This window comes from Varanus komodoensis, unplaced genomic scaffold (assembly GCF_004798865.1).
Source record: "Varanus komodoensis strain SLA01 unplaced genomic scaffold, ASM479886v1 scaffold14_1, whole genome shotgun sequence".
In the NCBI taxonomy this organism is placed as follows: domain Eukaryota; kingdom Metazoa; phylum Chordata; class Lepidosauria; order Squamata; family Varanidae; genus Varanus; species Varanus komodoensis.
In genome coordinates, this window is record NW_025335438.1 from 22,790,967 (window position 1) to 22,807,025 (window position 16,059).

A 16,059-nucleotide genomic window follows, 5' to 3' on the forward strand; every position below is an offset into this window, starting at 1 on the left:
AAAGAAAAGAAAAGAAAAGAAAAGAAAAGAAAAGAAAAGAAAAAAAAGAAAAGAAGTTGCCCTGGCCAGATAAATAAATAAATATTGTTAACAATTAAAATGACGTTTAAATAAAAAGGTCTTCACCTGGCGCTGAAAAACAAATAACGACGGCGCCAGGCGGACCTCTCTGGGGAGCATATTCCATAGATTGGGTGCCACCGCAGAGAAAGCCCTCCTCCGAGTACCTACCCTCCTAATTTCTTTCACGGAGGGTTCCCGGAGAAGGGCCTCTCCTGCAGATCTCAACGGGCGGTCGGGCATATATGGATGTAAGCGCTCCTTCAGGTAACTAGGTCCCAAGCCGTTTAGGGCTTTATAGGTCATAACCAACACCTTGAATTGGGCCCGGACTTCAATGGGAAGCCAGTGAAGCTGACGGAGGACTGGAGTCATGTGAACATAATGTCCCGTCCCCGTCAGCAACCTGGCAGCTCTATTTTGAACCAATTGAAGTATCCGGACCGTCTTCAAGGGAAGCCCCACGTAAAGTGCATCACAGAAGTCAAGGCAGGAAGTCACCAGAGCGTGTGTCACCGTCGCCAGGCAGTCGTACTCCAGATAGGGGCGCAGCTGATTAATCAGCCGAAGCTGAAGGAAAGCGCTCCTCGCCACCGCTGTCACCTGAGTTTCCAATGAAAGCTCCAGGTCGAGGAGTACTCCTAAGCTGCGGACCTTGTCCCTAAGAGGGAGTGCAACCCCATTCAGGGTCAGGTCAAATCCACCCTCTCCGAAGCCCGATCCGCCAACCAACAGGACCTCCTTCTTGTCTGGATTGAGTTTCAGTTTATTGGCTCTCATCCAGCCCATTACCTCGGCCGAGCACCGGTTCAGCACAGCCACTGCCTCACCTGGATTGGTGGAAAATGAGAGGTAGAGCTGGGTATCTGATGTACTGATGATTCCGTAGCCCACACCTCCTGAAGACCTCTCCCAGTGGTTTCATATAGATGTTAAACAGCAAAGGGGACAAAATGGAGCCCTGTGGTACTCCATGGCATAGCTGCCATGGTGCAGAACCATAGTCCCCCAGCACCACCTTCTGGAATCCGCCGTTGAGATAGGAGCGGAACCACTGCAAAGCAGTGCCTCCAACCCCCAATCCCACTAGCCTATCCAGAAGGATACCATGGTTGATGGTATCGAAAGCCGCTGAGAGGTCCAGGAGAACCAACAGGGACACGCTCCCCCTGTCCTTCTCCATGCACAGGTCATCGTACAGGGCGACCAAGGCAGATTCAGTACCGTACCCGAGTCTGAAGCCAGACTGAAATGGGTCCAGATAATCAGTTTCATCCAAGAGTGCTTGGAGTTGTCCCGCCACCACCCGCTCTAACACCTTGCCCAGAAACGGGATGTTGGCCACTGGTCTATAGTTAGTGGCCATCTCTGGATCCAGTGATGCTTTCTTCAGGACCGGTCGGACTACCACCTCCTTTAAAGGGGCAGGCACTCGGCCCTCCCTCAGAGAAGCGTTAACCACTTCCAAGATCCAGTTCCCAATCCCGTGCTTGGAATTATTTATTAACCAAGACGGGCAAGGGTCCAATAGGCAAGTGGTGGGACGTACTCGTCCAAGCACCTTGTCCACATCATCGGGCCACAATAACTGAAATTCATCCAATAATTCTGGACCAAACGGCAGCATTGGCGTCTCCCCAGAGACCTCTGATTCATTAGTGGAGTCCAGCTCGTGACGAATCTGAGCAATTTTCTGAAATGCCTGGCAAAGTCGTCACAGCGTGCCTTTGAGGGTGGAACCGGATCTTCCTTGGGACCCGGGCGAACCAGGCCTTGCACCACTCGAAAAAGCTCCGCTGGATGGCATTGTGAGGAGGCAATGGAAGCAGAAAAAAACTTCTTTTTCGCCGCCTTCACTGCCACAGCATAGGCCTGATAGTGGGCTTTCAAGTGTGTTCGATCAGATTCATCCCGTGATTTCCTCCACCTATGCTCTAGCTGTCTCCCAACCTGCTTCATCGCCCGCAATTCAGGTGTATACCAAGGGGAAGAGTGGGCTCTGCCTGGTGGGAGAGGACGCTTAGGAGCGATTGTGTCCACAGCACTGGTCATCTCCCTGTTCCACAGTTCGACCAGAGCCTTGACAGGAGCACCAGTCTTGTCAGCCGGAAACTCCCCCAGGGCCTGCAGGAATCCATCTGGATCCATCTGGCTCCGGGGGTGGACCCACACAACCGGATCCGCACCCTTACAGAGGGAGAGGTCGCTCTCAAGCACAAACCTCACCAGGAAGTGATCTGACCATGACAGGGGAGTCAAACATAAATTTCTCTCCCTCAGGTCACCCTCTTCCTGCCCCGTTGAGAAAACCAGGTCCAGAGTGTGTCCACGTTCATGGGTCGGGCCAGAGACATGTTGAGACAGCCCCATGGCCGTCATGGAGGCCATGAAGTCCTGAGCTGCCCCGGTTAGACCGGACTCAGCACGGAGATGGAAGTCCCCCAGGACCAACATCCTGGGGGTTCTCAACACCAGGTCCGAGACGGTCTCCATCAGCTCAGATAGGGAGACTGTTGGGCAGAAGGGTGCACGGTACACCAACAGAATCCCCAGTCTGTCTCGTTCGCCCAACACCAAGTAGAGGCACTCCAGCCTCGAAGGGACTGGAAGTCCCATGAGAGAGATGGAGGCTCGGTAAACCAATGAGACCCCCCCTCCCCTCTCCTCTGGGTGTGAACAGTGCTGAACCAGATACCCGGGCGGGCACAGTTGAGAGAGGGCAACATACCCCCCTCTCCCACCCAGGTCTCCGTTATGCAAGCCAGGTCGGCCCCCTCCTCCACAATCAAGTCATGGATGAGGGAAGATTTATTGTTGACCGACCTGGCATTGAGCAGCAGCACCGTCAGGCCCGAGGGGTGGTTGACAAGGCTACCTGGCACCCTCTGGGTGGGGGAAGAACCAGAAAGAGGGACAGGTGTCAGCCATCTGTCCCTCCTTCTTCTACGCGGACACGTTAAGCCCCCACTGCTGTAACGTCCATTGCCCATGACCACGCCAATGGCAGCGCCCGCGCGCTCCCCAGGAAACATAAACGTCGACATGGCCAGGGACGACTCCATAAAAACAGATTAAACAGGATAAAATTATAAAGCAGTTAAAGAAAAGAAGAGAAGAGAAGAAAGAGAGGGGAAAAAAATTCCCCCTTCCCTAATATACAACAACAGGCGGGTCAATTTCAACCAAAGCCCCTGGCCAGCCCAGCCCCCCGCTCAGCCCCCGAACGGCTTCCAAACGGTGGCGACCACCCTTTGGCCATCACCCTTTGGCCGCCGGCCGTGCTTTGGGTCTGCAGGGCGCTTCCGAAGCCCCACCCAGTCCTGCACGCCCTCACCTGTGCGGGGGGGGCGGGGCAACCCAAACCGGACCTGCGTGCTGGCCGGTGGTACTGTCCTCCGTCGGTGGTACGTCGCGGCACGGCAGCGTGCAGCTGTTTGCGCGTGAAGGTCCTTCCTTCCTGCAGCGCGGGGGAGCAGCGTGCAGGCGCTGGTCCGCGAAGTTCCTTCCTGCAGCGCGGGGTAGGTGTTTCCTGTCCGGGCGCCGCTTCTCCATGCCGCCGGCTGCGCTTTGGGTCCGCAGGGTGCTTCCGAAGCCCCACCCGGTCCCGCATGCCATCACCTGTGCGGGGGGGCGGGGCAACCTGAACCGGACCTGCGCGCTGGCCGGTGGTACTGGCCTCCGTCGGCGGCACGGCACGGCAGCGTGCAGCTGTTTGCGCGCGAAGGTCCTTCCTTCCTGCAGCACGGGGGAGCAGCGTGAGAATGAGTAAGGAACGATGAGTGCAAAATAAATCTCTTGTGTAGAAGTGTGTGATGTATAACAGTACAATCCTATATAAGACCCAATGAGTTCCACAGGACTTAATCCCAAGTAGGTTGGTGTAGTCTTGCAGCTAAATGACCCCTTGTATGAGCCAATCAAGTTGGTCTTTCCCTCTGGATTGACACCTCCTTTTTTCAGCAGAGGGAAAAATCTATTTTATGCAATTCATATGATCAAACTATGTGGATAAACCAGGCTGCTTCACCTTCATAGTTTGTTCATACCTCTCCAGCTCCAGCTCTAGCTCTCTATTCCATTCACAGATAAGTGGCTTCTACACATCTGGGCACTATCTCCTCAAGTATATGTTAGTTGTTACTATAGTATCAGTCAAAGACTATAGTGTCAGTTAAAGCCTAGGGAAGTTTGTTTTTGGTCAAGTTTTGCCCAGTTCAGACCTTACAGACAGTGGATTCAGACACAATTAGTGCTCCAAATCCACACATTTATGACTTTGCATGTGATTTTCAGACTAAAAGAAATGGATTTGACATCACTCAAATAATGTGCACAAAAATGCATACATATACATGCATTTTACAGGTTTCAAAGTTGTATATAGTTAATACAGACATTTAGAAAATTTATGAAATATGAGTGGATTTTTAAGGAAAAAAACAAAGCTTGCACTCTGATTTGGTGTCAAAATGAGGTTTGACATGGAATTTGTGCATCCCTAGTAAAGTCTACCCATCTCCCTTTAAAGGGTCTGAACTAGCAAGTCTCAGCACCAGGTTGTAAATGATAGTTTCCATGAGTGGCATACCAGGACTTCATGTGGTGAAGATAGAAGGAGGTCACTATAAGATACACCAGGGCCAGAGCTGAAAGACATAGTAAGATGTAAATGGGAGTAATATAATAGAAAAGCAAGACATGGCTGGAAGAGGAGAACAGCAGGTAAGGGTCAGATATCAATCACGTGTAGCAGGACCAGAAGCAAAGAAGTCATCAGGAATGAGCAAAAACCAAGGCAACGCAACTAGAATCCATCATCACAAAGTCTTATGTTGCTATGGCAAAAGTGGGCAGAGCTGAGCATCCTCTATAGCCCCTGCTGTGGCTTCCAGCTGGTTTCCATGATTGTAGTGATTGTAATCTCTGCAAGCATCTTCAGATTGATACCAGTCCTGTGAGTAATTGCAAGATCAACCAGGTTGTCTGCTCTGTCAAGCTACCAAGGTGAACACTGCTGCTTAGAAGAACCTGGCAGCAAGTCTAGAAAAGCCCTTTCTGAGGCTCAAGAGGTGCTATCAGTCACAGCAGAAAACACTGAACTAGTTTGATCAATGACACAAATTCATAATGCAGCTCTATCTGTATACGTCAAAGACAGACAGACACTTTGTCAGGCAATTGACTTTGCTTGTCATTTTTTACACTAGAGAAGTTTCAGAACAATCCAGAAATTAAGAGTAAGTTGTTCCCATTCACTTCCATTGTCCTACCTAAAGTTTCTCAGTCTCTTACCCAAAGGTTCCCTTCTTTTTTCTTCTCATCAAACTCTTTTGAAAGAGCATAACTATATCCCATTTGATAACTGGATTTTTCATGTTGTTTACTCCAATGGGAAGAATAATTTTACAATTTCTCCACCATTTTGGATTAGGGATGAGAGAATCAGCAAGCTAAAGATCATTGATAGTCTCTGAGTTGCATTTCACTGTTCTGTTCATCTTCCTCCCATTCCTGATGTGACTCTTTATTGTTCAAATGAGAAAGGTGCACATTTTTGAAGTATGCATCTAAATATTTATTTTTCCCTGCTGAGTAAAGTGCAAATATCACGTTGTTTTGAAAAGGAGTGCTTTAAAGTATAGATTTTACTAACTTATTTTACAAATCCAGTTGCAACCTTGGGATCATTTGAACTTTGTCCAAAATGCACATCCAGGGTGCATACTGGGCATGTTCTGAAGTTAAACAATTTGAAATGAAATTTCCATTCACCCCTACTCAAGGTTATCAGTTGCAGAAGTGTGATTTTTTTAAAAAATATTTTCATAAATGGATGATTCATTCAAGCAGTTCTATGCAGGAGACCACAGTGAGATTATGATAAGCAATGTCAGGTATCTAGTATTGTTCAATCACTACTTTGTGTGGCTTCTGAGAAGCTATCAGGGTATACGGGAGCCTAGTGCTTCTTACTATAGTGAAGGGCTGTTTTAGTAGCAGTTGCTCAGAGATGCTGTTTAGTTGGTTATGAAAATGGTTTGTAATATTTACACTTAGGACCTGGATCAGGAAAATTCATGTTTGATTGGCTGGGTGTTCTAGCTATGTGGAAAAGAGTGGCTACGAAATGATAAAAGCGAGTTGGCAGTTGGTTATCCAGTGGTAAATAATGAAGTAGGTTAGTTGCTGGTTGGTCAGTTATTGGGTAGTATAGAAATGCAGAAGATATAAAATAAAATAAGCAAGACTAGAAGACAAATAAGGCCCAAATATCAAGCTATAGTATGATAACTATATCAGATCAGTGAACACCAGGATGAGGATGCCAGTGGTATGCTGGAAGGCTGCCATGAGATTGTACCGAAAGAAAGTTTAGACATGCATGCATTAACCACCAGATGAAGTATGTGAGCAGCCAGTATTGCAAAAGGCAGAGCTTTGATGTCGGAGAAATACTGTATTTGGGCCATGCTGGGAATTGTAGGACTTTCTTCTTTCTAAACATGTTACAAGTTTGTGCCTTAACAGGCTTGTATTAGCAACACTGTCTCTTTAGTTCTTAAGAAGTGTAAGCAAGTATTCTCTTATACATAGGATATTCTAAATAATAGTATATCCTATGTATAAAATATCCACTAGTCAGTAGCGTTAGAGCCATCTCATATCTAAGACTCTTAAACTAAGCTACTAGAAGGTTAAAGTCATTCTAAAGCTATTGGTGGCCATGGAAAGACGTCGGCTTTGTTGAATGGCAATGTTTAGCCGAAGAGTGTTCTTTGTTGCTGTGTACTCTCATGTAATATCTGACTTAAGGAGACCCTATGAATGAATGTACTCCAAAAAGTCCTGTCCATAACTCTTTGTCCCTGTCCCACTCAGCTCCTGTAAATTCAAGATCGTGACTTCCTTTATGGAATCATCCCATCTCAAATCTGACCTTCCTTTTCCTCTTCTGCCACCAACTTTCCCTAGCATGATTGTCTTCTTCAGAGAAGCATTTGCTAATAATAAGAAACTAACTACAGGCAGGATTGCTTTGTGAAGGAACAGTTCCCCTGTAGATTGTGGCAGCACTGGAGAGAGAAATCCCAACATGATAATAAGTAAATTGTTGTCTTTATGGAAGGTAATAACTCTAAACTGTACTAAAGAGGTTTCCTAATACATGCAGTTAAAATGGGGAAAGTTATTAACAATTAAGAGTTCAACCTTTCTGAGAAGATGTGACTATGATATTAGGGACTCAGTGGACCCAGATGAATTCAGATTTCTATGAATCTGCCCTGCAGATTCTTACAATAGACTGACTTTTTTCAAGTCACATGGATCCCATGAGCTTGCACACTTGTTTTCTTTAACTCTCTGTAATGTTATGCAAATTTAGTTATAGAAAATAAAACTGACCAAAAGATGCATTTCCCATTAGGCTAAAATGTGAACATACATATTTTGATGGGATTTGCATATTTTGGAAGGATTGGTGCATTTTTGGAAGTATAGCTTATAGGCACTTGTGCAAAATCCAGTTCTGTCAACAAATGGATAACAGAATGGAAAGTACCTCAAAATCCAATAAAAAGAGATGGAATGGATTTTGCAAAGTCCAAACATTGCTACATCATGCTCAGCATCCCCTGGATTCATATGCTTACTGTTTTCTGTCAGAATCCTACCACCTGTGATAAGTAACTGAAATTAATTGGGGACCAGAGTCCTGTAACGATAATTGTATTTGCAGCAGACATGCTGCCACATGTTTGCAATTGTTATGCTTTTCAATGAACCCATCATGTCACAAATCTGTTCTCACACTGCTGACAAATTGCTATCTTTTGGACAGCATCAGAAGCTGCACATGGCCTGAAGAGACTGTAATTGTAGAAGCTGTTGAATACATGACTGTATTACATTCGCCTCTGCTTTGTATTCATTCTTTGAGTAAAATGACACTGTGGTTGGAGGCAACTGAACTGTGAATGCTGGAAAAAGTTAAAGTCAGGCTTCCTGTTATACTCAGCACCAAAAAACAAAAAAACAAAAAACAAAAAACAAATATTCAGCATTAACTCATTTGAGCTTCTTAAGGGATTTAATAACCCATGCCAACTGCTGAGTAAGTTACAGCAAAAATAAACGGGTCTGTGATGAAGCTATCACTATTCTCAGTCTGGAGAAACAGTCACTTTTCTTAGGGGCTATTATAAAGCTGTAGGTTTGGGTCTTAGAAACCCAAGTCAAATCCCTACTCAGTCATGAACTTGACTGAATAATGCTGGGATGCCACTATCTGTCAGCCTAATCAAGGGCAACGCCTGTGAGGTGGATTACTGCAGCACATTTTGTGCCAGGAAATGCTATAGAAGGACCCGCAAAATGGAGGAAATGTCCATGTGTGCCACATAATAAACTTTTATGCAATAGAATTAAAGCATTACAGTGGACATCTTGCAGAGCCACATATTTGCACTTGCATTATTTACTCGGCAGTGCCAAATTGCATCCCACCAATATTCTGGGCAACATGTTATAAAGTGTGATATGGAGCTACTGGGAGAAGAAAAGTGGAATGTCAGTTCATGTCTGAGATCATTTATTTTCCACTCACTACTAATTGGTGGCCCCCCTTTTTAAAGTATGTCTCACCGAGTCACTGAACCTCAGCTATTTCCTCTGGGCTATGCAGAGTGTCAGGAAACTTGCTTGTTGCAAGAGGCTACTGAAAGGTCACAAGAAAGTTTAGAAGCCTGGGGTGGGTAGCCTAAGTTATGCTAATTTCAAAAGCCTGATGGAAATGACAAGATCAGAAATCGAGTTTATTGTGCTTCATTCCCCAGCCAACCAGTGTGCTCTTCAGCTCACTCTTTTCTCTGGCACTGCAAGTAGTTCTTCTAAGCCACGGGGCCATGAGGGGGTGACTGAGTTATTCCTACATGCACCGATGATTCAGAAGAATCACCTGGCATTTGGCATCAACCATTTTGCAACACACAGAGACCTGTTTATTACTTGGAGGGAGCCCAGACAGTCCTAAAGGGCCATGGGCTTTTTAAATTCCATATCTGAGATTGGAGACAGTGCTAGTCTCTGACCTTGGGTGGGGAGGGCAGGGTTGAATCAGAACTCCAGCTGCCCTCCTTCTCTGTCTTGTACCATCATGGAAAGAAAGACACCAGCTGCTCTGAGTGTGAACTTGAAGGAGGGAAGTTTTCGGTGGTCATGGACTGAAATAGATCAGTGGAGCCAGGTTCTGCGTTATTCTCCTCCCACCCCCTGTATCCTTCCCTTCCTCTTTGATACAGTCCAGCTAGTCTAGTGGAAGTCAGTCTGGTGGAAAATTCAGGGCTGGAGGATAGGGAAATGAACATTGCCTCCACCACTCTCCCTGCTTTGCATAGAATTCTTGTAAACCTCCAGATACTGAGGTTTATGACTGAAAGTGCAGCTCACAGGATCACAGCTTAAAAGATTTCAGAAACTTTGTTTTAGGGGTAGCAGAGTGGTAGCTGGTCTCAAAGGCAAAGCCTTTGTATTTCATTTCATTTTTTGTCCAGTTGGTCAAAGCAACAGATTCAATGTGTGATGGAATGTCTGGTTTTAGAAAAGAACCTCGATTAAAAAATCTAGGGAAATGTCTGAACACAGGAAACTTAAAATCCAGCTCTCAAGCAAATACTACCATTAGAGTCAGCTTCTAGGTTATGTTTCCATAAGGAGTCAAACTCTCAAAATGAAAAGGGACAGTTCTGACAGACTGGATCTGGTTTTCAAATAGTCATTGCAGTATATTTTTATGAAATGGTAAGTTCTGTCACTGAAGTTGTAATGACTTGGGATCCATAAGTGTGAGCCACAGAATGAAGACTGACATAAAATACTTTTGTATGCAAAATTTCTCAATTTCATTATCCACAGGTCTTCATTCTCTTAAGTAAGTGTTGAACAGTCTCTCATAGGATGGAATGTACCCAATTATCTAAGGATTCAATGACCTGGACCACATGAAGCAACAAAAGCACCAGGGGTGATCAGATATGGTGGGCTGTCATCTAATCCCAGTGTGTTTTCCTTGAGCAAACTGCCTTGAGAACCCATGGTTTGTTTTAAGATCATTGATAACCATCATGGCTTACTTTGTCATCTGAACTTGGCAGGTGATTTTGCCATGGGTTGCTAAAAAGTACTTGTCATGATTTTGGGAGCCTGGTTCAACCAAAGCATCCTACTTTAGGTTTGATGATACTTAGGAAGATACATCTGTGCCAAAGATGATGTATAGCTTGTTGAATACAGAGATGAAATATGGATGCCAATCGTCAGTAAACAAGCAGAAGAAATCTTCCATTGCCCTTTCATTTCCCTTCTTTTTCCAATTTGTTCCTGAACAGGCTTAGGGGAGCACCAAAGGTGTCTGACCAGTAGTGCATCCATTTCTTTCACCAGGCTGAGAATGAAAGAGAGCACTTCTAGCCATGAGTTTTATAGGGTTTTTCTCTCCCACTGTTGCAGAACCTGTCAAGATGCATGAAGGCTCTAACTCCCTCCCCTGCCTCACCATTCCTGGGAACAAAGCTGCTTCAGTACAGTTAACAACTTCATTGTCAATGAAAAGGCTGGCCTTTATCTATGGAATGATTGGGGAAGGCAGCTTTAACACTAGTATCTATGGTGCTTTTCTTAGCAAGCTGCAGACCACAAGGCCTTGGCATAAGCTCAATAACACACACACTTCTGAATGCAGAGAAAGTTCACTACATTATTTGTTTAACCTTAAGAGTCTCCTTGCCATTCTTCCAGTAGAACCCAAATAATAAAGGACTATGGAGTTATTTAGCAACAGAACCAAAAATGGTGCCACTGCTCGCACTTGCTAAACTCCTCCTAGCAACATGCTGCACTGCTGCAGTCTCCTTCCTCTCTCAGCATTCTATTGCAAACAACGTGATTTTTCTGCTTCATCTGCCAATGACTATTCTTTCTTCTCCTTTTCCTTGCGAGCCAGTGGTGCATAATCTACTCAACAACCTCAAGGAGCCTGCAGTTCTTCCAAGTTTAGCTTGGTCTTCATTATGCTCTGCCTATGCATTCCTAGAAAAAGATTTCTGAAAGTTCCATCCCAGCTCCAAGCATGCCAAGACATAAAGAACCCTGCAACTGCATAACCATTCATATCCCATATACCCAAGGTGCACAGTGCTCTGTCTGCAACTATTCCAGCTCCCCACAATATTTATAGAGAGCCTTTAGGAACTACAAACTTCTCTGGATCATCTTTACTGTCCCACAAGTTGAGATAAGTTCACCATATATATACATGAGAACAATCAGCCCAAAATATTTTTCTCCTACTGCAACAAAAGCAGTAATCATGAAAATGCTCCATGAACCCAAAGAAGCTCCATCTAAATCAATGAACATGGGCAGCACCATTCTGGAAGTGGATTGCAGTACTTCTTCAAGGGAAATGTTGTTGGACCTGAACCTTTCTGTAGAAGGTATGGATACCTTGCAATTTACCAGAGTATTTGTGGTCAGGTGAGGTATTTCATCAGAGCTGCATTCACTAGAATAACGTAGGTTATTACACCCCTGCAGCACACCCCTGATTCCTTTGTAATCATACACCATATGAGCATCCTTTCCTTCAACTGTAGCTTATGGCACCAAACCAGCCTCAAAAGATGGCCCAACAGAAAACCTTTTACTGCTGCCTTTCTTTGCACGTATATCTGTAGCAAACTTGGGCATTATAAATTTCCCCCCTTTCCCAGTTATCTGCCCAACTGAATACCCTCTGCAAGCCCCCCTCATCTATTTTTCCACATTATTATTATATCCCATATTATAATTATATCCCATTCTCATACTTCAGAGCATATTCCATTTATGAACCACTCATTCCATCAGTATCACTTTAGTTAGTACTTCCCATAGAAGCAAAGCCGTTAGCCGGTCAAGTTCAGTTTCTTCAGATGCCTTACCAACCTGATTTAGATTATATCTAAGCAGCACACATACACACGTGGTAAAATACAATAAAGTGCCATAAGGTTTTATAAAAATACAAACACTTTAAGCAAAAATTTTAAAAAATCATCAGCTAAAAAGCATACAATAAAGAACAGCCCTGTCAAAACTGAATGAACAGCAGAGTTGTGGGGAGATGAGAGTGCAGGAACCAGGATGATGGCAAAGTCTGGGTTGCAAAGCAGGTGAGGAGGGAGGCTTAAATACTCATGCCTATCATCATCTTGAAGACTGTGTATGGGAGGAGTGGGCAGCATGAGCAAAGTACAATTATTTGGATAAAGAGAAGCATGGGGAAACCAGGTACCTGTGGTGTAAGCCTAAACTCAAATCACTATTCAGGCTGCCAGAAGCCAGGGAGCAGGAGGAATGGTGAAAAGTAGTTACATCTCCAACTGACAGAGGGCAGAGCTGAGAGCACAGACAGGAGGGTGAGAGAATGCTGCTTCCCTGTAGGAGAGGGGAGGCAGGTGAAGAGGGAGCCAGCATCCCAACCTCTTCACAGGGTGCTGAAGCTCAGGGTGGAGGGAGAACAGAATGGTGAGCAATTTGCTAGTTTACCACTGTCAGAGAGCCAAAGGGGTGGGGGGAGAGATGATTAGTGAAACCTGCTTCTCAGCAGGGAGAGAAAACATTGTACTATTCACAGATAAATTGCAAGACAAAAATAAAAAAGCAGGAAAGGAAAAGGCTTACAGGATTTTTTTTTAATTGTAAGAACAAGTATGTGAGGGTATCTGTCTGCCAAGAAGCAAAGGGATCAGAACACTATCTATCAAGAGCCAGTAGTGGTGAAACATACCCAGAACATTTAGCAGACTAATAATACAAACACTACTGATGTAGCAAAGAAGACAAATTTGATATGATGGGAATTTTCCAACAAAGACCCCTGGCTATGGACCTGGAGTGGGCAAGAAGAATATGTTGGAAGCAAGCCGTGACAAGCCTTGGAGAGGATGCATGTCTATTGGCTCCATTGTGGGTTATCCAGGGAACAGCCATCCAATTCTGCAGATTCTCAGGATGGCTTAGTGAGACATATGAACCTGTCCTTTCCTGAAGTGGCATGGAAATCACTGCACCTTTCTACATTGCATCTTTATGTAATGGTGATGTTTCTAAGTCACACTGAAGGATCCTATATTGCACTGGCCCTTCTTGCTTGCCATACCAGTGAGTTCTCAGCACTGCGTTCTCTATTTGTTTTCTACAGTGTGTGAAGCAGTGGTACAACTTTGGCATAGCCTGAAATGCCTGATGCTGCCTAATCTTGGAAGCTAAGTTGGGCTGGGCCCGATTGAAATCTGGATGGGTGACTAAATGTTGTGAATGGCCCATAGAGCTTTGGCTTCAATATAGAAATGTATGGAGTAGTAATGGTAGTATTAAGCAGCAGTAGCAGGGCCTGTTTGCAATAAGTGCACGCGCACACACGTGTGTGTGCATGCATGTCCACACACATGCGTGTGTGTAGTTGCTGGTTTTTCATTGTCTGTGTGGTCTTTTCATGATTCGCTTCATGAATCCCACATCAGCAGCACCCAACTCCTGAGCAAGGTAGCACTACAATGCAAAACAGCTGGGCTTCCAATTCCTTCCACATAGAGCTTCTGATGTTTCTGCACCAGCACAGAAGAGAGAAACTGCATCATCTGCTATGCTGCTAGAGTAACATAGGAAGCCAACCTAGGTGCCAGGCTTTGACATGTATACATATTTTTCTGAAGTTTCTCATGAAGTTGTATATCTGTCACCAATTATGGAACTCTGAGTGCTGGGGAAAAACAATCTTATCTTTTCTTTTCTTTTCTTTTCTTTTCTTTTCTTTTCTTTTCTTTTCTTTTCTTTTCTGATGTGTGAAAATTCTAGTGACTAGCTTCTATGCCATGCATTTGTGCCAGAAAGATTTATGTGTGTCTGCAATACTAAGTAGAAAGGAAGCCTTTCCCACAGGATACAGTATCAGTACCCTGCTTCTGAGGGATTAGTTCTTTCAAATTACTCATGGGACATATATTTAAATTGCTTTGGGTGTGAGTAATGGTAAGAACAATCTTAGTGCTCAGTGTCACCACCTGTAAGTTCTTGAAAATAACCTGATGATTACCAGGTGTAATGAGATGGTGGTTCGACATTAAAAAGAGAAAAATCACGGTGTTCATAAGAATCAAAAATCAGCTGAGTTTTTGTGGGAATTCATTGCTGGGTCATGCTGTACTCACGTACCACACGAAGACCAAGAGTATTGTAATTTACCTATGTAACCATATAAGGCTTGTAACCATATAAGGCTTGTAAACATATAAGGCTTGTAACCTAAGCATTAAGGTGTTGGCTGCTTGTATACGACAGCTAATTGGCTGTATTCAAATGCCTAGGTAAAAAGTGTGAAGTAATAAAAGCAGATGCCGGTGGTGAGGGGAGAAGAAAAAAAAACTTGGGGAAGAAGAAAAAACCTTGGGGGAAGAAGTTTTTGCTGTTCTCCCCCTGCAACTAAACCGAGCATGCTTTGTAACTGATTTCTGGACTGCAGTCTTTTTTTCTTCCTTTAAACTTTCTCGCGCCACTTGCCGAGGTTGACCGGCTGGCCCAGCCAACCCGCCACAAGTGGTGCCCTCTCTGAGGCTTTTCAAACTTTTCAAACTTTGTAAGGCAAGCGGTTTGCCTTGATTCAACCCCGGCTGCTAGCTGGCGGTTCCCGCGATCGTCACCTCCCCACGCCCGGCCAGGGCTACAGGCACGCCACGCATCTTCGGATCCCGGTGAGTGTGACTAATTTAAGTTAGAGCGCCATTGAAATGGGCTCTTCATTGTCTGCCGAGCAGCAGGCGTTTAAAAAGGACCTCCATTTTCTACTTACTAAAGAGGGACACTCTGTCACTGAAAGTGAAGTTCAAGATTTAATTAAAGCAATTGATGACGTTTGCCCCTGGATTCCAGAGGCAGGCACATTGAAGCTTGAAGATTGGTGTAAAATTGGGTCCTGTTTTCAGGATCATCCCAGAATAACTTCCAGGATTTTATTCACGTGGTGTAAAGTCCGGGCTTGTTTAAAAGGACTAACGCCGACTAATATATTATTTAATCAACAACTAGAAGCTGAAACCGCACTAAATCCACCCCTGCCGCGAATTTTACCCCCCACGCCGGTCCCGATCCCTAGAGCCCCTCCTCCTCCTCTATATGAGGAGCGCCACCATCTTCCGCCGTCTAAACCGCCTGACGATCTGGGATTGGATGAGGAACTTGCGGTGACCCTGGCCCCTGCGATGCAGCGCACAGCAGCGTTAGCCGCTGCCTTGCAAACAGCAATTATGGAGGAAGGGGATCCGGGATCGCAAGAGATTCCAGCAGCGTTTCCCGTGCTCAGAGGGGCCCCCGGGGGAAGAGGCATGCAAGCTGTCCCAGATAGATATGAACCGCTTCCGTTGCAAACTTTAAAAGAGTTACAGCGATCAATCCGGGATAATGGTATTCAGGCACCCTATACCAGAGCGTTGCTTGAAGGCATGTCCCTCCAGAGGCTAACGCCCACGGATTGGAAAATGATCCTCTGCTCTCTCCTCCCCCCCGCTCAAAGCCTCCTTTGTATGGAGGCTTGGCGGCAAGGTGAGACTGCACAGGCGGTGCAGAATGCTATGAATAACATTAACATCACAGAGGACATGCTAATGGGGGAGGGAGCCTTCGCGACGGCCGTTCAACAAGTTGCGTTGACTGATCAAGCTTTGACTCAAGTGGCAAATATAGTTGTAAAAGCCTGGAAAAAGATCCCAGAGCCTGGAGACAATTCATTATCCAGCTTCGTTAATATAAGGCAAGGCACTACAGAGCCATATACTGATTTCATTAATAAACTAATGCGGGCAGTGGAACGCCAAATCAACAGTCCTAGAGCTCGAAAATTATTGCTCAAGCAGCTAGCGTTTGAAAATGCAAATGAGGACTGTAAAACGGCCCTCACACCCATTT